Here is a 24,312-nt window from a genome sequence, read left to right on the forward strand (position 1 = left end):
AATGCGCCAGCATATATGCTCTTCTGTCTATATTTTCCAAACCTGCTCTTGTCCCCTCCAGTTGCTCCATGTAGATTTGACGTCTGGCAAGGTGCATAACTCACTGACAAGCAGGCACACTCCTGCATGAGTTTTCTCTCTCACTAGCTGGATGATACACATTCATTTGCATGTGCTCCACCTCCGACACACCGCCCACCTAACCACCCAGTAACCAGAGCCACCCACAAGCCAACTGGCTCCGTGATTTAATTTGCACAGTGCAGTCATCCAGGCAGCATGTCCTTCTCAATGGAATAATCTCTGGTTCCATGGAATCTTCCACATTGGAATGCTGCGGAACAAAAAGGATTTAAACGTTCAGCTTGCTAGCATTCAATGTACCTGCGGTTTGGTTCTAGCACATGGGTCTTCATCCTGTGGCCCTCCAGCTGCTGTGAAACTACACATCCCAGCATGCCCTGCCACAGTTTTGCTATTAAGGTATGCTAAAACTGAGGCAGGGCATGCTGGGGTGTCTAGCATGCATTTGCTGACTGCCACTTGAGGCAGACACACATCAGGAGATGCAGCATATCGGAGGTCTTCGATGCCTTTCCAGCAAATGCACACCACCAGCTGCTGGTCTGGACACAAAACAATGCCCACAATTGAAGGCTCAAAATGCCCAACTACAGGATTAATGTAAGTAGTGAATTTAGGAATGAGTTTAGAAGTAGGAAATTAAGTTAGTTCACAAGTACATTCAAATTCAGATCTAAAGACTAGGTAGGCCTCACGTCCTGGCAGCACCCAGCATTTAAAAATGCCTTGATTATAGGTAGGGAATTAAATGTAGATAAGAAGTAGACACAAAAGAAGACTCCACAGAGCAATTATCAGGTGTCTTTATCAATTTTTGCATTTAAAAAATCAAGCAATTAGGGAACACAATGTTGCGACAATGTAACCCTATTTGCAAAATAGTACTAAATAAGTTTGTCGATGTAAGACATTTGCAAAGGCGCAAACAAAACACGCTGGAAAATGCAACTGAATCTGTTTTTGGAGGTTAGAATAGATGCAGGATCAAGTAGCTCAATGGGTAGGGTGTTTGATTAGAATTTAACAGGTTATAGGTTTGAATCCTGGGTATGATAGTTTGAGGTGTTATTTAATAAAGTATGTTTATATATTAGTCACACATGGCTTACTTGTACAAATGGCATGTCACCAGTTAGTGCTGACTGCTGATATGCCATTTACACAAACATGCCATGTGTGACTGTATATGCATTTAAGGAGGGCACCCCTGCAATACCACAAACCATTGAGTGTCAAGTATACTAGATATATCTTCATATCTCATGTGCTTTCTCTGAGATCAATCTTGTTATGCCCCTTCCCCACAAGGCATGCGCCTTTTGTCCATATTGCAAAAATGGGGGGGAGGGCATATAATTCTCTGTCACAGGGCACCAAAAAGTCTAGTTATGGCTCTGGTATGCATTATGTAATCTGGCAGACCATCTCTCCAACACTGGCTGGTTGGAATAGAAATCCGGTTATCTATGTGAGCAAATGACCATCAACGATTTACTCTCAAACACTAAAAAATGGACAAAAATGGTCCCCTAAACAAATTGGTTAAATTTTGGGTTTAACCAATTTGTGTAATGACCATTTTTGACCACTTTTCTAGTGTTTGGGAGCAAATGGTTAATTGACATTTGCTCCTATACATTACCAGATTTTCATTCCATCCATCCAGACTGGATAGATAGCCTGACAGATAATTGTGTAGTGTACGCCCAGGATAACTGTTAGTCATGCTTTATTTTATGGCGGCACATAAATGGGTGGACAGATCCAGGGCAAGCACTGCCCACTCATGCATAGTTGTCAACTGATGTGAAGTTCCAGGGGGCAATCTCAGTTATAAAGAGAAGTATCTGGAAATTGTCCCTAGTTAAAAAAAAATAAATTTGATCAACTCCATTTATTTAGTATGATATCCCAGGTGATAGGATGCCGGCAGTCAGAACAACATACTTTATTAAATAACACATCTCAAACTACCATACCCAGGATTCAAACCTATAACCTGTTGAATTCTAATCAAACACCCTACCTATTGAGCTATTTGATCCTGCATAAAAATTGTGAACATTATATGAAGCTATTGGTACTTTGCAAAAAAAAAGAATCAGCATTACAACGCAGCAGATCCATGCAGTTTGCAGCCACACACTACATGTATCTGCTCAGCCACAATGCTGATTATTTCTTCACAAAGTACAAGGTGAGCTCCAAACAGAATTCTCTAGCTTAGAATTATACCTTTCTTTGCCAAACCTAGAAGTCGGGCCCCCCACCCTGGGATCCCCCAGAGGGAGGCCTGCACCGTCATGCGGCAGGCTTGTCCGTTTTGGAAGCAGGCTGATGGGCAGCCCAGGATTGCTTCAGTCTGGGCTTGGCAGGTCTGGAAACATGAGCTTGCTTTGGGTATGCCTGACCTTGGGTACGCTTTACCTGGAGGATGAAAGGGCCAAGAAAAGTACTTTTAGCCTTCTGCGTGGTAGGAGTCATACTAGGTAGGCAAGCTGTTTTAGCAGTAGCCAGATCAGCTACAATCTTATTGAGGTCTTCTCCAAAAGGAGATTCAACTGAGGCAGCACAAGGGAACTCTCATCTGGGGACAACAACTGCAGGGAGAACACATATTTTCAGATGAACATGGTAGGGCAGAAGGCTGCCTAATACTGAAGCACCCCCAAACAACAAATCAAATGCAACTTACTTGACAGAGATGTGCCTGAGCAACGGCCCTCCCCAGCCCTATCCCAAATCATACTTATTTTGCATAGGAGATACCATGGTCATGAAGATTGTTCTCCCAGGGTTAGGTTCATTCATTGCATTCTGGGTATGCTGACCCCTGTGATTTCCCCAAATGTGGGAAACTCGACTGCATTATTTGTGGTAGTGGGGGACTGTGTTTGTGCTTTCCTCTGGTCAGCTCTGGTAAAAGTCAGATTTCTTTGTCTCAGATCTTCCTCTAGCCTTGTTCTTCTTTCGAGAGTTCCTTTGTGCTGCCTCAGTTGGATCTCCTTCACTTGACAGGGGGGTGCCCGAGCAGCGACCCTCCCCAGCTCTAGCCCAACTCCTACTTAGTTGCCAGGTGAGATACTATGATCATGAAGTTGCTTCTCCCAGGGCAAGGCTCACCCATTGCACTCTGGGTGTGCTGCCCCTGCGATTTCCCCAAATGTGGGAAACTTGACTGCATAATTTGAGTTTTCCCTGGTCGGCTCTCATGTAATTCAGATCTCTTTGTCTCAGGTCTCTCTCCAGCCTAGTTTGCTGTCTGGTTCTACTTCTTTTTTCTTGAGCCCCTCCCTTCTATACCCTTGTGCACTATCCTGACTTCTCCTCCCGTCTGCTTACTTTATGCCTCCCAATGCACAATGCAAACTACGGGTAGTGCTGCAGGGCCCACACCCTTTTACTTGCTTTACAGAGCAGCTCTGGAGCTGTTACAGTGCCCAGCTGCTGCAAGAAATCAGCTTGAATGCTTCAGGGGCTGGGGAATGGCCAACATGAGCCCCACACCGAAGGAGGGTGGGGGTGCTTAATGCGAACTAGGGGTCATCCAAGCACCACAAAAGGCCTCCATGCCCTGCACGCTCCTTTTCTCTTTTCATATGCAGACGAGGGTTGAAGCCAACTTTGACCCACTGCTTGGATGACATCACCATATTCAAATCCATCTGCTGCAGGCCATCCCCCAGGAATGCTTGCACTAGTTGTTGCATTTGGTTTGTTGTTTGGGGGTGCTTCAGTATTAGGCAGCCTTCTGCCACCCCATGTTCATCTGAAAATATGTGTTCTCCCTGCAGTTGTTGTCCCCAGATGAGAGTTCCCTTGTGCTGCCTCAGTTGAATCTCCTTTACTTGACAGAGATGTGCCTGAGCAGCGGCCCTCCCCAGCCCTATCCCAAATCAAAAAAACACAAAAACTACCCACACAGGTGTGACCCTCTGTAGGAAATCAGTAGCGCTGTCCCCACCATTTATCGGAGATAATCAATAAATAATTAAAAAATGGCTAATTACTATTAAATTTTAAAACATATAAATCATATTTTATTAACATATATTGCTGCAGCAAAATTGACATACATAAAAATGCATATTGTGTATAGTGGATGCCTTTAATGTAAATGCTCCACATACACAAATGTATATACTTAATTACGTTTATTCTCTGAGGCTTGGATTTTAATAAGCTGACTTCAAAATGTCCACATAGATTAATGATAGACCAATGAGCTCGGCATTTACGGACACTGCTTGCATGAGTATGTCCTTAATTAATTAATGTCCCGAAAAAGATGTGTGCACACATATATCACTTTGAATGGATAGTTACCATGGGCGATAAGTTTTTCATTCACCTCTTTAGAACAGTCTGTTTAGGACCGTCCCAATTGGAAAGACTCCCTCTGCTGGTGCTTGTCCATTTACTGCAGAATATCTGGAGACAATATCCACGGGAATCCGTCCACAGTGCTCCGGCTCCCTCTGCTGGTGGCTAACCGCAATTGCAGGTGGACTGGCTGTTTTGTCGTAGCCAGAAGCCGGTGATCGTGTAAAACAAGCAGGAGGTGATAGTCACTGCCAGTAGGTCCTTCGAAAACGCGTTTCTCCGCCTTCCCAGTGCGTTCAGCGGCTTCCTCAGTTCGAATGACCATCATCCCAATGAACACTTTATATAGCCCCACTTATTTGAAATTCCCGCGGCCATTCGCGCATGCGCACTCAAACGTGCGTTCCAAGCCTCAGTCTCATTACAAACTTTAAATAGACTCCAGCGGCCATTTTAGCTGGTTAAAACACACGATCCAAGCCTCATTATCACACCCGGAAGTTGCATCCATCGTTCTTATTAACAATATCAGAATCAAGCCTCGTTTTAAAACATAATTATCTACAACTTCATATTCAATTATACTGAACTCTAATGCAATTTGCTCAACAAGATTACGTCACTTAGTTTAATCATAATTAATTTATCATGATTACAAGTAATCCATGTCTTATTTGACAACATCAGTACAAATATGACCGTATTTAAGAACAATATTAATACTAGTCAACACATCCTATTTTATTAGCACAGGTGATAAATATATTAAATATACTGCTCAACAGTATCATTACTCGGAAATAAAAGGGGACTAATTTTGATTATAATTTGTACTTTATAATTTATAATTTAGATCCCCACACGCCATCTTGTGGTTCAAATACATAATTACATTAAGATCGAAAATGACATCATTATAACAAATACTTTTGTTAAGGAGGTAGATCAAAACCGATATTTACATTACAAAAGTAGTCATTTACAACGATGGAAGGATAATATACCGAAGGGCCAGTTCCTTCGGATAAAAAGGAATTGTTCCACCAAAGAAGGAGCAAGAGAACAAATGGAATCTCTCTATGGGGCGTTTCTTACGCAGGGGTATCCAATATCTGTTCTTGACCAGGCTTGGAAGGAGGTGGAAAATATGGAAAGAGACCATTTATTGGATACCACCAGCAAAAATACTAGAAAGAAAAATAACAAAATGACGGATAGGACAACAATGTTTGTAACTAAGTATAATACTAGTGCATACAAGATCAAGAGGATAATTAAGAAGAACTTTTCTATTCTCAAGTTGGATGAGATGTTGAACTCCAATGTAGTCCTTAGTGAACAGGTAATATTTCGGAAGTCAGATAGTCTGAAGTCCGCACTAGCTCCAAGTTTTTTTAGGAGACCTGGGGAAAAATCCATGGCTCCAGATGCCCAAGGGGGACAAATAGATACATGGATACCCAAACCGCCATTAGGGTTCCATAAGTGTGGTAGACTAAACTGTACAACATGCAAACACACAAAAAAGAAAACCACACAATTTGTCTCATCTGTATCGGGAGAGAAATTCAATATAAAAAGTTTTCTGAATTGTAGATCCATGTATGTTATCTACGTCTTACAGTGTGGTTGTGGAGCACAGTACGTGGGGCGCACCACTCGGGCACTTCACGTTAGGTTCATGGAGCATAAAAGACAGATAGATAAAAAAGTAGGAAACACCTACCTATACCGCCATATTTTGGAATGCAATGGAGGGAAAAGTGATAATCTACAAATCATGGCAATTGAACAAGTGGCGGTAACCAGTAGAGGAGGTGATAGGTATAAAAGGTTATGTAAGAAAGAGGCTTTCTGGATCTTTAGCCTAAAAACCTTGATCCCGCAGGGTCTGAATGATACGGTTGAGTTAAATAAAATCTAAGTTCAAATGTTTAATATTTATAATATAAATATTTGATTTTTATAAATATCATTCTTGACATATAATATATGGGGGGGTGGGATAGGATATGGTTCCTTATGATGCTGGATTAAGGAGATGGAGATAACAGGATTATGTATAACAATACGAAGGGGTGTAATTATGTATTTGAACCACAAGATGGCGTGTGGGGATCTAAATTATAAATTATAAAGTACAAATTATAATCAAAATTAGTCCCCTTTTATTTCCGAGTAATGATACTGTTGAGCAGTATATTTAATATATTTATCACCTGTGCTAATAAAATAGGATGTGTTGACTAGTATTAATATTGTTCTTAAATACGGTCATATTTGTACTGATGTTGTCAAATAAGACATGGATTACTTGTAATCATGATAAATTAATTATGATTAAACTAAGTGACGTAATCTTGTTGAGCAAATTGCATTAGAGTTCAGTATAATTGAATATGAAGTTGTAGATAATTATGTTTTAAAACGAGGCTTGATTCTGATATTGTTAATAAGAACGATGGATGCAACTTCCGGGTGTGATAATGAGGCTTGGATCGTGTGTTTTAACCAGCTAAAATGGCCGCTGGAGTCTATTTAAAGTTTGTAATGAGACTGAGGCTTGGAACGCACGTTTGAGTGCGCATGCGCGAATGGCCGCGGGAATTTCAAATAAGTGGGGCTATATAAAGTGTTCATTGGGATGATGGTCATTCGAACTGAGGAAGCCGCTGAACGCACTGGGAAGGCGGAGAAACGTGTTTTCGAAGGACCTACTGGCAGTGACTATCACCTCCTGCTTGTTTTACACGATCACCGGCTTCTGGCTACGACAAAACAGCCAGTCCACCTGCAATTGCGGTTAGCCACCAGCAGAGGGAGCCGGAGCACTGTGGACGGATTCCCGTGGATATTGTCTCCAGATATTCTGCAGTAAATGGACAAGCACCAGCAGAGGGAGTCTTTCCAATTGGGACGGTCCTAAACAGACTGTTCTAAAGAGGTGAATGAAAAACTTATCGCCCATGGTAACTATCCATTCAAAGTGATATATGTGTGCACACATCTTTTTCGGGACATTAATTAATTAAGGACATACTCATGCAAGCAGTGTCCGTAAATGCCGAGCTCATTGGTCTATCATTAATCTATGTGGACATTTTGAAGTCAGTTTATTAAAATCCAAGCCTCAGAGAATAAACGTAATTAAGTATATACATTTGTGTATGTGGAGCATTTACATTAAAGGCATCCACTATACACAATATGCATTTTTATGTATGTCAATTTTGCTGCAGCAATATATGTTAATAAAATATGATTTATATGTTTTAAAATTTAATAGTAATTAGCCATTTTTTAATTATTTATTGATTATCTCCGATAAATGGTGGGGACAGCGCTACTGATTTCCTACAGAGGGTCACACCTGTGTGGGTAGTTTTTGTGTTTTTTTGTTCAATATAGGGATTGCAATTATCCCTGTATCAGGAGCAGCAGTCTCCGCCATTGTCTAAAATCTCCTTGATCCAGCGGGTACTGGCGCCGGAGAGTGTATACTTCTGTCCACACAAGGTTGGTGTGTGGGCGGTTGTGTACACATCCAGTATCATTTATTCTTTGATTTGATTGTCTTAGGTAATTGCATCTCGGGCAGCAGGTAACTTGGGGAACCATTGATATGGCAGCGCTTAAGTGCATAGCTGAACGATTGGAAAGACGCAATGTGTATTTAAGAGGGGGGGAAGATATACAAATTATGGAGAGGGATGAGAATTTGGAGGATATGCATGGTTTATTCAATAGACTAGAAAATCTATGTATAGAGGAAACAAGGCACTGGTGGGACCAGGTGTCCTTACAGAAATATTTAGATCAAGGTTTGATACCCAGGGGATTGAGGATTTTAAAGACCTCTACGTTTAAAGAGGACAAGCAGTTTTCAGAGGAATGGAATAAATTACTAGATAATTGTTCCATAAACCTTATGAAATTGCTTGTCAGATTTAGGGAAGACAAAGTTAGTGTGATACAGAAGGAAATTGAAAAGACCCAGGATTTGTTGAAATCTTTTTCTGAAGACAAAGGATTCAATGAAAGAGATCTGAGAGTAAATCGTAAGGTGGAGGATTTTGAAAAAACCTTAGTCTTCAGAAAAAACAACAAACTAAATCGGGATAAATTAGACTATCAAAAGGGAGAGGTTCACACTTACAATAGAAGGCGGGACAACATCTATGACCAAAAACCCTCTAAAAGGGAATTAGGACCCAGACAAAATCTTGAACATAGATTAGGTCATTACAGGGGACCAAGAACCCCAATTGATCGGAGAGATTCCAGGAGTTTTAGGAATCAGGATGAGGGGAATTGGGAACCAAATACCTATAGGAATAGGCATGATAATTTATTCCAACAAAATAGTGTCAAATCCCCAGCCCCATATTCCAAGTGGAGTAGAAGAGACTCTGGAAGGGATGATTGGGTAGATATGGGAGGGAAGAATAGGCAACAGTCGAACACCCATGGTGGCACAAATAATTTTTTGGAGGACAGCCACAGATTCCAAAACCGTCCACAAAGAAAGTACGAAGGAACAGGGTGGTCCGGAAAAAGGCAAAGAGAACAAGAGCCAGAGGAAAGAGAGGAAGAAAGAGTAGGTCAAGTAAAAAACATGAAATTAAAGTGAAGGGAAAAGGGGTTTTTAATTTGTCCTCAAAAAAGTTGGGTCCAGATCAACTGAGATTGCTTGAAAAGGGCTTAAACTTTGCTCCCGCCCAAAAACCCAACTTATTCGATCTATTCGTTGATCTTAATAGATATATCAGAACGCTAAGTAGAAAGCGATATTTCGCGATGAAAAATATGAAGAAAAAAGGTATTGAAGGTAATCCCATTATATTGGATCAGGATGACCAATTAATGGTTGATATATTAGAATCCTTGGCAGATGAATCAACGAATGAGTCGAATAAGGAGGACTATACTAAAATATTTGATGGTAATGGGACAAACAGATTTAAAAATAAGTCTGAGTTTTACCCGCTGACTTATAGAGGGCCCTATATTGAGAGCTTCTATAAGTCAACATTAGAACAATTTAGGGAGATGTGCCAAAAATCAGAGAAACAATCGTTAAAGGATAATTTGAGTACTAAGGAACGATCAGCACTTAAAATCTTGAGGGGGGATCCCTCCTTGACTATTAAACAAGCTGATAAAGGCGGTGGGATTGTGGTAATGGATACAGTGATGTACTTGGTGGAGGCCAATAGACAATTAAACAACGTCCACCTGTATTCAAGACTGACCCACAATCCCACCGCACAGTTTCAAAAGGAATTAAAAATCTTGCTAAATAGGGCAGTGGATTTAGGTGCTATATCCAGAGAAACTCAATGTTTTTTGTTTTCTGATAATCCGGTAATTCCCACGTATTATTGTCTTCCAAAAGTACATAAAACTTTAATTAACCCCCCGGGAAGACCCATTATTGCGGGGGTAGATTCATTGACCAGCAATTTATCTTTTTTTATAGACAGTTTTTTACAGGGTTATGTTGTCAAATTAAAATCACACATTAAGGACACTACACATTTTTTAAATTTAATTAAAAATATTAAATGGCAGTCAACTTATTGTTTTATCACATGTGATGTAGAATCATTATATTCTAACATTGAGCACCAGTTGGGGATTGAGGCAGTGGCATTTTATCTGTTAAGAGACCCTAATATAGGGGAAGAATTGCGGTGGTTGATTTTGGAGAGTATTAGATTTATACTCGAACATAATTATTTTATTTTTGATAAACGATATTATTTACAGACTAGGGGGACGGCCATGGGAACCAGGTTCGCTCCGAGTTTCGCCAACCTGTTTATGGGGCGGTTCGAGGAACAACATGTGTGGACCAGTGATCTCGGGGCGAGCCTGGTTCTTTATGGCCGTTTCATTGATGATTTATTTTTCATTTGGGAGGGGAGCACTGAATCAGCAGAAGAATTTGTTGCCAGTTTGAATTGCAATAATTATGGTTTGAAGTTTACGGGGTACTGCCACCCCACACAGGTCACTTTTTTGGATATAGCACTTAAGATCGAAAATGACATCATTATAACAAATACTTTTGTTAAGGAGGTAGATCAAAACCGATATTTACATTACAAAAGTAGTCATTTACAACGATGGAAGGATAATATACCGAAGGGCCAGTTCCTTCGGATAAAAAGGAATTGTTCCACCAAAGAAGGAGCAAGAGAACAAATGGAATCTCTCTATGGGGCGTTTCTTACGCAGGGGTATCCAATATCTGTTCTTGACCAGGCTTGGAAGGAGGTGGAAAATATGGAAAGAGACCATTTATTGGATACCACCAGCAAAAATACTAGAAAGAAAAATAACAAAATGACGGATAGGACAACAATGTTTGTAACTAAGTATAATACTAGTGCATACAAGATCAAGAGGATAATTAAGAAGAACTTTTCTATTCTCAAGTTGGATGAGATGTTGAACTCCAATGTAGTCCTTAGTGAACAGGTAATATTTCGGAAGTCAGATAGTCTGAAGTCCGCACTAGCTCCAAGTTTTTTTAGGAGACCTGGGGAAAAATCCATGGCTCCAGATGCCCAAGGGGGACAAATAGATACATGGATACCCAAACCGCCATTAGGGTTCCATAAGTGTGGTAGACTAAACTGTACAACATGCAAACACACAAAAAAGAAAACCACACAATTTGTCTCATCTGTATCGGGAGAGAAATTCAATATAAAAAGTTTTCTGAATTGTAGATCCATGTATGTTATCTACGTCTTACAGTGTGGTTGTGGAGCACAGTACGTGGGGCGCACCACTCGGGCACTTCACGTTAGGTTCATGGAGCATAAAAGACAGATAGATAAAAAAGTAGGAAACACCTACCTATACCGCCATATTTTGGAATGCAATGGAGGGAAAAGTGATAATCTACAAATCATGGCAATTGAACAAGTGGCGGTAACCAGTAGAGGAGGTGATAGGTATAAAAGGTTATGTAAGAAAGAGGCTTTCTGGATCTTTAGCCTAAAAACCTTGATCCCGCAGGGTCTGAATGATACGGTTGAGTTAAATAAAATCTAAGTTCAAATGTTTAATATTTATAATATAAATATTTGATTTTTATAAATATCATTCTTGACATATAATATATGGGGGGGTGGGATAGGATATGGTTCCTTATGATGCTGGATTAAGGAGATGGAGATAACAGGATTATGTATAACAATACGAAGGGGTGTAATTATGTATTTGAACCACAAGATGGCGTGTGGGGATCTAAATTATAAATTATAAAGTACAAATTATAATCAAAATTAGTCCCCTTTTATTTCCGAGTAATGATACTGTTGAGCAGTATATTTAATATATTTATCACCTGTGCTAATAAAATAGGATGTGTTGACTAGTATTAATATTGTTCTTAAATACGGTCATATTTGTACTGATGTTGTCAAATAAGACATGGATTACTTGTAATCATGATAAATTAATTATGATTAAACTAAGTGACGTAATCTTGTTGAGCAAATTGCATTAGAGTTCAGTATAATTGAATATGAAGTTGTAGATAATTATGTTTTAAAACGAGGCTTGATTCTAATATTGTTAATAAGAACGATGGATGCAACTTCCGGGTGTGATAATGAGGCTTGGATCGTGTGTTTTAACCAGCTAAAATGGCCGCTGGAGTCTATTTAAAGTTTGTAATGAGACTGAGGCTTGGAACGCACGTTTGAGTGCGCATGCGCGAATGGCCGCGGGAATTTCAAATAAGTGGGGCTATATAAAGTGTTCATTGGGATGATGGTCATTCGAACTGAGGAAGCCGCTGAACGCACTGGGAAGGCGGAGAAACGCGTTTTCGAAGGACCTACTGGCAGTGACTATCACCTCCTGCTTGTTTTACACGATCACCGGCTTCTGGCTACGACAAAACAGCCAGTCCACCTGCAATTGCGGTTAGCCACCAGCAGAGGGAGCCGGAGCACTGTGGACGGATTCCCGTGGATATTGTCTCCAGATATTCTGCAGTAAATGGACAAGCACCAGCAGAGGGAGTCTTTCCAATTGGGACGGTCCTAAACAGACTGTTCTAAAGAGGTGAATGAAAAACTTATCGCCCATGGTAACTATCCATTCAAAGTGATATATGTGTGCACACAACTTTTTCGGGACATTAATTAATTAAGGACATACTCATGCAAGCAGTGTCCGTAAATGCCGAGCTCATTGGTCTATCATTAATCTATGTGGACATTTTGAAGTCAGCTTATTAAAATCCAAGCCTCAGAGAATAAACGTAATTAAGTATATACATTTGTGTATGTGGAGCATTTACATTAAAGGCATCCACTATACACAATATGCATTTTTATGTATGTCAATTTTGCTGCAGCAATATATGTTAATAAAATATGATTTATATGTTTTAAAATTTAATAGTAATTAGCCATTTTTTAATTATTTATTGATTATCTCCGATAAATGGTGGGGACAGCGCTACTGATTTCCTACAGAGGGTCACACCTGTGTGGGTAGTTTTTGTGTTTTTTTGTTCAATATAGGGATTGCAATTATCCCTGTATCAGGAGCAGCAGTCTCCGCCATTGTCTAAAATCTCCTTGATCCAGCGGGTACTGGCGCCGGAGAGTGTATACTTCTGTCCACACAAGGTTGGTGTGTGGGCGGTTGTGTACACATCCAGTATCATCTATCCCAAATCATACTTATTTTGCATAGGAGATACTATTGTCATGAAGATTGTTCTCCCAGGGTGAGGTTCATTCATTGCATTCTGGGTATGCTGACCCCTGTGATTTCCCCAAATGTGGGAAACTCGACTGCATTATTTGTGGTAGTGGTGGACTGTGTTTGTGCTTTCCTCTGGTCAGCTCTGGTAAAAGTCAGATTTCTTTGTCTCAGATCTTCCTCTAGCCTTGTTCTTCTTTTGAGAGTTCCCTTGTGCTGCCTCAGTTGGATCTCCTTCACTTGAAAGGTAGTGCCCGAGCAGCGACCCTCCCCAGCTCTAGCCCAACTCCTACTAACCTGCCAGGTGAGATACTATGATCATGAAGGTGCTTCTCCCAGGGCAAGGCTCACCCATTGCACTCTGGGTGTGCTGCCCCTTGCGATTTCCCCAAATGTGGGAAACTTGACTGCATAATTTGTGTTTCCCCTGGACGGCTCTCGTATAATTCAGATCTCTTTGTCTCAGGTCTCTCTCCAGCCTAGTATGCTGTCTGTTTCCACTTCTCTTTTCTTGAGCCCATCCCTTCTATAACCTTGTGCACTATCCTGACTTCTCCTCCCGTCTGCTTACTTTGTGCCTTCCAATGCACAATGCAAACTACAGGTAGTGCTGCAGGGCCCACACCCTTTTACTTGCCTTACAGAGCAGCTCTGGAGCTGTTACAGTACCCAGCTGCTGCAAGAAATCAGCTTGAATGCTTTAGGGGCTGGGGCATGGCCAACATGAGCCCCACACCGAAGGAGGGTGGGGGTGTTTATTGCGAACTAGGGGTCATCCAAGCGTCGCAAAAGGCCGCCATGCCCTGCATATCCCTTTTCTCTTTTCATAAGCAGACGAGGGATGAAGCCAACTTTGACCCACTGCTTGGATGACATCACTTGCTGCCTTTCCAATGAAGCAAGTTTAATTTAGTAATAGGTGAAAAACCATCCCTACAAAGGTGTTAATCAGATACTTGGCTTTGTGGACACTTTTCAGAGAACAAATTTGTTAGCATAAAAATAAAGCCAGAAAATGAAGAGCTGTTTAATCACTCAATTGGATTTTTCTGCAAGCGTATTTCTTTTTCTCTGCAACCCACTGCTAAGTTGTGCTTCCTAGCTGTTCTTTTATAAAATCACTTAATCAAATCTAACTCTGATTACATCAGAGAAGGCCAGGTACCCTACACCATAAGAGGGGGTTTGAAATTTTGACTTGTCTACTTAAAGATCACCAAAATCTGATAACAAGGTAAATTACGTCCCTGGGTAGGATTGAACCACCAACCTTTTGGTTAATAACCGAACACGCTAACTGATTGCGCCACAGAGACACATTGCAAAAGCATATACTGACAAAGGCTAATAAGCATTCATCTAGAACGTTTCCTAGAAAAACTTTAAAAAGTCAATAATCTGGAGAGTTTTTGTAAGATGTTTCTTCCATCAACCAATGAAGAAACACATTGGTACTTTCCCATGATGAGTGAGTGCTTCAGGATCTCTTGCACTTACATGTGCAGCAGAGTACTGCAATGGAAGCATGCTGGGCCCATAACCCAGAGGTAGGCAGATTGAAACTATCCTCTGCTATATGCATTTTTTTTTGTTAATTAAAGTAATCCAAAACTGGGATTGATATTTTTGCTCTTTTATTTTTACTTAAAGTACAATAACTTTTATTATTTTAATTTGTTTTAATAGTATATTGACAGTATTGTTTTCTTTCAAAAATCCACTTAATTTTCTTTACCCTATTATTCAAATGGTAATTGACAAAAACAAACTACATTGTCACCAGAAGAGCAATACAAAATGTACAAGTGATATATTAAAATCATCTTTCCAGCTTGAATTTCAATGATGCATTGGGGCAACGATTTTGTGAGAAACCTCTTCACCCTTAAATAAAGATTTTCTTAATTCCTTACCTGTGTGCTAATTAGATATCACCTTGTTTTCACATTAAACAGACTTCCACATGAGAAAGCAGCAAGGATGCAGTGGCGTTAATGTTTCCTGGTGTCAACCTGTATTATTTCAGTAGATATTGAAATGAGGATGCATCTTGCTGCCTTTCCAATGAAGCATGTTTAATTTAGTAATAGGTGAAAAACCATCCCTACAAAGGTGTTAATCAGATACTTGGCTTTGTGGACTCTTTTCAGAGAACAAATTTGTTAGCATAAAAATAAAGCCAGAAAATGAAGAGCTGTTTAATCACTCAATTGGATTTTTCTGCCAGCATATTTCTTTTTCTCTGCAACCCACTGCTAAATTGTGCTTCCTAGCTGTTTTTTTTATAAAATCACTTAATCAAATCTAACTGATTACATCAGAGTAGGCCAGGTACCCTACACTATAAGAGAGGGTTTGAAATTTTGACTTGTCTACTTAAATATCACCAAAATCTGATCACAAGGTCAATTACGTCCCTGGGTGGGATTGAACCACCAACTTTTTGGTTAATAGCCGTACACACTAACTGATTGCGCTACAGCGACACTTTGTGAAAGTACATACTGACAAAGGCTAATAAGCATTCATCTAGAACGTTTCCTAGAAAAACTTTAAATAGTCAATAATCTGGAGAGTTTTTGTAAGATGTTTCTTCCATCAACCAATGAAGAAACACATTGGTACTTTCCCATGATGAGTGAGTGCTTCAGGATCTCTTGCACTTACATGTGCAGCAGAGTACTGTAATGGAAGCATGCTGGGTCCATAACCCAGAGGTAGGCAGATTGAAATTATCCTCTGCTATATGCATTTTTTTTTTGTTAATTAAAGTAATCCAAAACTGGGATTGATATTTTTGCTCTTTTTATTTTACTTAAAGTACAATAACTTTTACCTTTTTAATTTGTTTTAATAGTATATAGACAGTATTGTTTTCTTTCAAAAATCCACTTAATTTTCTTTACCCGATTATTAAAATGGTAATTGACAAAAACAAACTACATTGTCACCAGAAGAGCAATACAAAATGTACAAGTGATATATTAAAATCATCTTTCCAGCTTGAATTTCAATGATGCATTGGGGCAACGATTTTGTGAGAAACATCTTCACCCTTAAATAAAGATTTTCTTAATTCCTTACCTGTGTGCTAATTAGATATCACCTTGTTTTCACATTAAACAGACTTCCACATGAGAAAGCAGCAAGGATGCAGTGGCGTTAATGTTTCCTGGTGTCAACCTGTATTATTTCAGTAGATATTGAAATGAGGATGCATCTTGCTGCCTTTCCAATGAAGCAAGTTTAATTTAGTAATAGGTGAAAAACCATCCCTACAAAGATGTTAATCCGATACTTGGCTTTGTGGACACTTTTCAGAGAATAAATTAGTTAGCATAAAAATAAAGCCAGAAAATGAAGAGCTGTTTAATCACTCAATTGGATTTTTCTGCCAGCATATTTCATTTTCTCTGCAAACCACTGCTAAATTGTGCTTCCTAGCTGTTTTTTGATAAAATCACTTAATCAAATCTAACTCTGATTACATCAGAGTAGGCCAGGTACCCTACACCATAAGAGGGGGTTTGAAATTTTGACTTGTCTACTTAAAGATCACCAAAATCTGATAACAAGGTCAATTACATCCCTGGGTGGGATTGAACCACCAACCTTTTGGTTAATAGCCGTACACACTAACTGATTGCGCCACAGCGACACTTTGCGAAAGTACATACTGACAAAGGCTAATAAGCATTCATCTAGAACGTTTCCTAGAAAAACTTTAAATAGTCAATAATCTGGAGAGTTTTTGTAAGATGTTTCTTCCATCAACCAATGAAGAAACACATTGGTACTTTCCCATGATGAGTGAGTACTTCAGGATCTCTTGCAATTACATGTGCAGCAGAGTACTGTAATGGAAGCATGCTGGGTCCATAGCCCAGAGGTAGGCAGATTGAAACTATCCTCTGCTATATGCGTTTTTTTTTGTTAATTAAAGTAATCCAAAACTGGGATTGATATTTTTGCTCTTTTATTTTTACTTAAAGTACAATAACTTTTACCATTTTCATTTGTTTTAATAGTATATTGACAGTATTGTTTTCTTTCAAAAATCCACTTAATTTTCTTTACCCGATTATTAAAATGGTAATTGACAAAAACAAACTACATTGTCACCAGAAGAGCAATACAAAATGTACAAGTGATATATTAAAATCATCTTTCCAGCTTGAATTTCAATGATGCATTGGGGCAACGATTTTGTGAGAAACATCTTCACCCTTAAATAAAGATTTTCTTAATTCCTTACCTGTGTGCTAATTAGATATCACCTTGTTTTCACATTAAACAGACTTCCACATGAGAAAGCAGCAAGGATGCAGTGGCGTTAATGTTTCCTGGTGTCAACCTGTATTATTTCAGTAGATATTCAAATGAGGATGCATCTTGCTGCCTTTCCAATGAAGCAAGTTTAATTTAGTAATAGGTGAAAAACCATCCCTACAAAGGTGTTAATCAGAAACTTGGCTTTGTGGACACTTTTCAGAGAACAAATTTGTTAGCATAAAAATAAAGCCAGAAAATGAAGAGCTGTTTAATCACTCAATTGGATTTTTTTGCCAGCATATTTCTTTTTCTCAGCAACCCACTGCTAAATTGTGCTTCCTAGCTGTTTTTATAAAATCACTTAATCAAATCTAACTCTGATTACATCAGAGAAGGCCAGGTACCCTACACCATAAGAGGGGGTTTGAAATTTTGACTTGTCTACATAAAGATCACCAAAATCTGATAACAAGGTCAATTACATCCCTGGGTGGGATTGAACCACCAACCTTTTGGTTAATAGCCTTACACAGTAACTGATTGCGCCACAGCAACACTTTGCGAAAGTCCATACTGACAAAGGCTAATAAGCATTCATCTAGAACGATTCCTAGAAACATTTTAAAAAGTCAATAATGTGGAGAGTTTTTGTAAGATGTTTCTTCCATCAACCAATGAAGAAACACATTGGTACTTTCCCATGATGAGTGAGTGCTTCAGGATCTCTTGCACTTACATGTGCAGCAGAGTACTGTAATGGAAGCATGCTGGGTCCATAACCCAGAGGTAGGCAGATTGAAACTATCCTCTGCTATATGCATTTTTTTTGTTAATTAAAGTAATCTAAAACTGGGATTGATATTTTTGCTCTTTTATTTTTACTTAAAGTACAATAACTTTTACCATTTTAATTTGTTTTAATAGTATATTGACAGTATTGTTTTCTTTCAAAAATCCAATTAATTTTCTTTACCCGATTATTAAAATGGTAATTGACAAAAACAAACTACATTGTCACCAGAAGAGCAATACAAAATGTACAAATGATATATTAAAATCATCTTTCCAGCTTGAATTTAAATGATGCATTGGGGCAACGATTTTGTGAGAAACATCTTCACCCTTAAATAAACATTTTCTTAATTCCTTACCTGTGTGCTAATTAGATATCACCTTGTTTTCACATTAAACAGACTTCCACATGAGAAAGCAGCAAGGATGCAGTGGCGTTAATGTTTCCTGGTGTCAACCTGTATTATTTCAGTAGATATTGAAATGAGGATGCATCTTGTTGCCTTTCCAATGAAGCAAGTTTAATTTAGTAATAGGTGAAAAACCATCCCTACAAAGATGTTAATCAGATACTTGGCTTTGTGGACACTTTTCAGAGAACAAATTTGTTAGCATAAAAATAAAGCCAGAAAATGAAGAGCTATTTAATCACTCAATTGGATTTTTTTGCCAGCATATTTCTTTTTCTCTGCAACCCACTGCTAAATTGTGCTTCCTAGCTGTTTTTATAAAATCACTGAATCAAATCTAACTCTGATTACATCAGAGAAGGCCAGGTACCCTACACCATAACAGGGGTTTTCGAAATTTTGACTTGTCTACATAAAGATCACCAAAATCTGATAACGAGGTCAATTACGTCCCTGGGTGGGATTGAACCACCAACCTTTTGGTTAATAGCCTTACACAGTAACTGATTGCACCACAGCAACACTTTGCAAAAGTCCATACTGACAAAGGCTAATAAGCATTCATCTAGAACGATTCCTAGAAACATTTTAAAAAGTCAATAATGTGGAGAGTTTTTGTAAGATGTTTCTTCCATCAACCAATGAAGAAACACATTGGTACTTTCCCATGATGAGTGAGTGCTTCAGGATCTCTTGCACTTACATGTGCAGCAGAGTACTGTAATGGAAGCATGCTGGGTCCATAACCCAGAGGTAGGCAGATTGAAACTATCCTCTGCTATATGCATTTTTTTTTTGTTAATTAAAGTAATCCAAAACTGGGATTGATATTTTTGCTCTTTTATTTTTACTTAAAGTACAATAACTTTTACCATTTTAATTTGTTTTAATAGTATATTGACAATATTGTTTTCTTTCAAAAATCCACTTAATTTTCTTTACCCGATTATTAAAATGGTAATTGACAAAAACAAACTACATTATCACCAGAAGAGCAATATAAAATGTTCAAGTAATATATTAAAATCATCTTTCCAGCTTGGATTTCAATGATGCATTGGGGCAACGATTTTGTGAGAAACATCTTCACCCTTAAATAAAGATTTTCTTAATTCCTTACCTGTGTGCTAATTAGATATCACCTTGTTTTCACATTAAACAGACTTCCACATGAGAAAACAGCAAAGATGCAGTGGCGTTAATGTTTCATGGTGTCAACCTGTATTATTTCCGTAGATATTGAAATGAGGATGCATCTTGCTGCCTTTCCAATGAAGCAAGTTTAATTTAGTAATAGGTGAAAAACCATCCCTACAAAGATGTTAATCAGATACTTGGCTTTGTGGACACTTTTCAGAGAACAAATTTGTTATCATAAAAATAAAGCCAGAAAATGAAGAGCTGTTTAATCACTCAATTGGATTTTTCTGCCAGCATTTTTCTTTTTCTCTGCAACTCACTGCTAAATTGTGCTTCCTAGCTGTTTTTTTATAAAATCACTTAATCAAATCTAACTCTGATTACATCAGAGAAGGCCAGGTACCCTACACCATAAGAGGGGGTTTGCAATTTTGACTTGTCTACTTAAATATCACCAAAATCTGATCACAAGGTCAATCACGTCCCTGGGTGGGATTGAACCACCAACCTTTTGATTAATAGCTGAACACACTAACCGATTGCGCCACAGAGACACTTTGCAAAAAGTAAATACTGACAAAGACTAATAAGCATTCATCTAGAACGTTTCCTAGAAAAACTTTAAAAAGTCAATAATCTGGAGAGTTTTTGTAAGATGTTTCTTCCAGCAACCAATGAAGAAACACATTGGTACTTTCGCATGATGAGTGAGTGCTTCAGGATCTCTTGCACTTACATGTGCAGCAGAGTACTGTAATGGAAGCATGCTGGGTCCATAACCCAGAGGTAGGCAGATTGAAACTATCCTTTGCTATATGCATTTTTTTTTGTTCATTAAAGTAATCCAAAACTGGGATTGATATTTTAGCATTTATTTTTACTTAAAGTACAATAACTTTTACCATTTTAATTTGTTTTAATAGTATATTGACAGTATTGTTTTCTTTCAAAAATCCACTTAATTTTCTTTACCCTATTATTAAAATGGTAATTGACAAAAACAAACTACATTGTCACCAGAAGAGCAATACAAAATGTACAAGTGATATATTAAAATCATCTTTCCAGCTTGAATTTCAATGATGCATTGGGGCAACGATTTTGTGAGAAACATCTTCACCCTTAAATAAAGATTTTCTTAATTCCTTACCTGTGTGCTAATTAGATATCACCTTGTTTTCACATTAAACAGACGTCCACATGAGAAAGCAGCAAGGATGCAGTGGCGTTAATGTTTCCTGGTGTCAACCTGTATTATTTCAGTAGATATTGAAATGAGGATGCATCTTGCTGCCTTTCCAATGAAGCAAGTTTAATTTAGTAATAGGTGAAAAACCATCCCTACAAAGATGTTAATCAGATATTTGGCTTTGTGGAAACTTTTCAGAGAACAAATTTGTTAGCATAAAAGTAAAGCCAGAAAATGAAGAGCTGTTTAATCACTCAATTGGATTTTTTTGCCAGCATATTTCTTTTTCTCTGCAAACCACTGCTAAATTGTGCTTCCTAGCTGTTTTTATAAAATCACTGAATCAAATCTAACTCTGATTACATCAGAGAAGGCCAGGTACCCTACACCATAAGAGGGGTTTTTGAAATTTTGACTTGTCTACTTAAAGATCACCAAAATCTGATAACAAGGTCAATTACGTCCCTGGGTGGGATTGAACCACCAACCTTTTGGTTAATAGCCTTACACACTAACTGATTGCGCCACAGCGACACTTTGCAAAAGTACATACTGACAAAGGCTGATAAGCATTCATCTAGAACGTTTCCAAGAAAAACTTTAAATAGTCAATAATCTGGAGAGTTTTTGTAAGATGTTTCTTCCATCAACCAATGAAGAAACACATTGGTACTTTCCCATGATGAGTGAGTGCTTCAGGATCTCTTGCAATTACATGTGCAGCAGAGTACTGTAATGGAAGCATGCTGGGTCCATAGCCCAGAGGTAGGCAGATTGAAACTATCCTCTGCTATATGCATTTTTTTTTGTTAATTAAAGTAATCCAAAACTGGGATTGATATTTTTGCTCTTTTATTTTTACTTAAAGTACAATAACTTTTACCATTTTAATTTGTTTTAATAGTATATTGACAGTATTGTTTTCTTTCAAAAATCCACTTAATTTTCTTTACCCGATTATTAAAATGGTAATTGACAAAAATAAACTGATGAGGATACTACTGCAGTCTTTGTTTCGTCTGTACCCGCTGAAAGAGCAGCAAAAGGTGGAGATCTTGATGGGACAGTTGAAAGGGCTTGCACTTAGAGAGGTTACTTCCTGGCCTACTGAAGAGAAGAAGACTGTGGACCAGATCCTCAACAGGCTTGCTACCACATTTGACACAAGGACAGTGTCAGAACTTAAAATGCACTTCTTTGCTCGAAAGCAACAACCAGGAGAGTCACTCACGGGCTATGCCCTCAGCTTTCAGGAAGCACTCAGAGATGTTCAGCAAGCAGACCCTGAGGAAGTGCATGACAAAGAGAAAATGTTATTGGACCAGTTCACTGAAGTTGCAAGGGGCGAATTTGTAAAAACTCAGCTGCGACTATTGAGATTGCAGAAGCCTGGAAGCACATTCCTGGATTTTAAAGAGGCTGCGATTAAAGTTCTAGGCTCCAGTCTTACTTCAGGGGCTGTTCCACAAGAGTCTATTCCAGAGATGCCACGGTATCAAGAGAATTCTGATGCCCAGGAGTCAAGTTTTAAAGGAGCTACTTACCCACCTACAGTAAAAGGAGTGACAGTGCCATGTTCAAAGACATGCATATTTGACTCTTCTAGTGAGTTACGAAGTCTGCTGGCTGAACTGACACGTGGTGTGACAGAGATGCGCAGAGACCTGCAGATTCTGAAGAGACAGCAGGCACTGCTCCATGAAGAAATGGAATGGTGCCAGGAGAGGAGACCACTGAACAGTTCCCAATGGGACCTACATAGAAACAGGGAGACACTTTTTTCCAGCCACTTTGCCTCCCAAAGGCGACCCATTTTTCAAAGCTGTGAAGGAAGCGGACAAATTAAGAGAGAATTTGAGCAGCCAGATCATTTAAACTCCAAATTCATGTGGTTAACCCGTTATGTTAGCCAATGCCCGGTGGTTCAAGTTTGCATCAATGGAGTCTCAATGCCCGCTCTCTTAGACACTGGATCACAAGTGACCACAATACAAGCAACACAGTTTGAGCAGCATTGGACTGAGGAACAGATGTTTCCGTCAACTTCCACATTGATAAACCCGATTGCAAGCAATGGGCACTGCATCCCTTGCAAAGGATACTGGGAAGCTGAAATTCAAATCGGACGAACAGTGCTACCACAGCAAGGCTTCATCATCACCACTGCCCAAGATGATGGATTGCCTCCAGTGATAGTGGGCATGAATGTGTTGCGGAACTGCTGTGAGGAGCTCGTAGCAGCACTCCAAGGAGAGTTTCAAACTGACAAGCTCCAGGAGAAACAAGGCCTTCAACCTGGGATAGCCAAACAAAAGGGAAGAATGATAACAGAATTATCTGTAAGAGAGGAACATGAAAAAAATAAGGCTAGCCAAATAATGATAGAAATGCCCATCTCCAGTGTCCAGATTATCCGAAAGAATGCTTCAATGTTAGGCATGAATAATATAGCATCCAGTTCTAGAAACTGTGAGCAACCTATTCAAGGAACCAGTTTTGACCACCTGCAAGATAAAAGTCAGATGATAAGACACCTCAAAGCCTTACTGAAGATTGGGAAATACCTGACCAAGCGACAAAGGCAAGAATCCTCGCCAGAACTCCTGAAGTTGTTGAGACAGCGAGAAAGGCTGTTTGAAGAGAAAGGACAGTTGGTTCGATGTAGTGTGGATCCTAATACTCATTATAGGATCAGTCAACTTGTAATTCCAAGACAAAGTGCTTGTTATGTGCTTGAAGAATATCACGACAAGTCAGGTCACCCTGGGTGCAAAAGGATGGAAACAAGCATCTGGAAAAAGTTCTTTTGGGTTGAAATGAGGGAAGACATCAAGAGATGGTGCCGAAACTGTCCAACCTGTTCTGTAAGAAGAACCTTGCTGCCTCTTTCTCTCCAGAATCCATTGTCCCAAACCAGCTGTGATACTGAATCCCAAGATGGAATGGAAGAGGCTCATAAAATGTATTTACAGCAGACTAAGGTGGTTTGTCACCGACAAGGAGGCAAGAAGACTAGGGCTTGCAAAACAGAAAACCACCATAGTCAGCTGCAGTTTTGTACAGCATGTCCCAAAGACAGTTTAGAAAGAGTTCAATACTCATCCATGGCAGGGGGGTTGAGGTTTCCTAGACAAACTTTTCAAGACCATATACTGTCCAGATTTCAACCGATTGCTCCAGGAGCATGTGTTAATGTACTATAGCACAAAAGGAATTATACCTATCAGATACTGATGTTAAAAATGTTGATAAATGTTAATGTTTCAGACATAATCTGTGTTCACTAATGAATGTGACTGGATATAGTGAGAAGTTTATATAGGGATAAAACCAAAATGCGTGAGGACACGCATGTTTTGGGGGGGGGCA

General features: G+C 39.1%; 4 non-coding genes across 4 annotated transcripts; all 4 read left to right on the forward strand.

The window, feature by feature from the left end:
* Window positions 1-2,829: 2,829 nt before the first annotated feature.
* Window positions 2,830-2,993, forward strand: LOC135018252 (U1 spliceosomal RNA). Its single transcript, XR_010215969.1, has one exon. It is a non-coding gene; the product is annotated as a U1 spliceosomal RNA (small nuclear RNA).
* Window positions 2,994-3,145: 152 nt separating this feature from the next.
* On the forward strand, window positions 3,146-3,308 carry LOC135018467 (U1 spliceosomal RNA). Its single transcript, XR_010216165.1, has one exon. It is a non-coding gene; the product is annotated as a U1 spliceosomal RNA (small nuclear RNA).
* A 9,806-nt stretch (window positions 3,309-13,114) lies between these two features.
* Window positions 13,115-13,278, forward strand: LOC135018272 (U1 spliceosomal RNA). Its single transcript, XR_010215988.1, has one exon. It is a non-coding gene; the product is annotated as a U1 spliceosomal RNA (small nuclear RNA).
* A 151-nt stretch (window positions 13,279-13,429) lies between these two features.
* LOC135018354 (U1 spliceosomal RNA) lies at window positions 13,430-13,593 on the forward strand. Its single transcript, XR_010216065.1, has one exon. It is a non-coding gene; the product is annotated as a U1 spliceosomal RNA (small nuclear RNA).
* Window positions 13,594-24,312: the final 10,719 nt, after the last annotated feature.

This window comes from Pseudophryne corroboree, unplaced genomic scaffold (assembly GCF_028390025.1).
Source record: "Pseudophryne corroboree isolate aPseCor3 unplaced genomic scaffold, aPseCor3.hap2 scaffold_322, whole genome shotgun sequence".
NCBI classification, from domain to species: Eukaryota; Metazoa; Chordata; class Amphibia; order Anura; family Myobatrachidae; genus Pseudophryne; species Pseudophryne corroboree.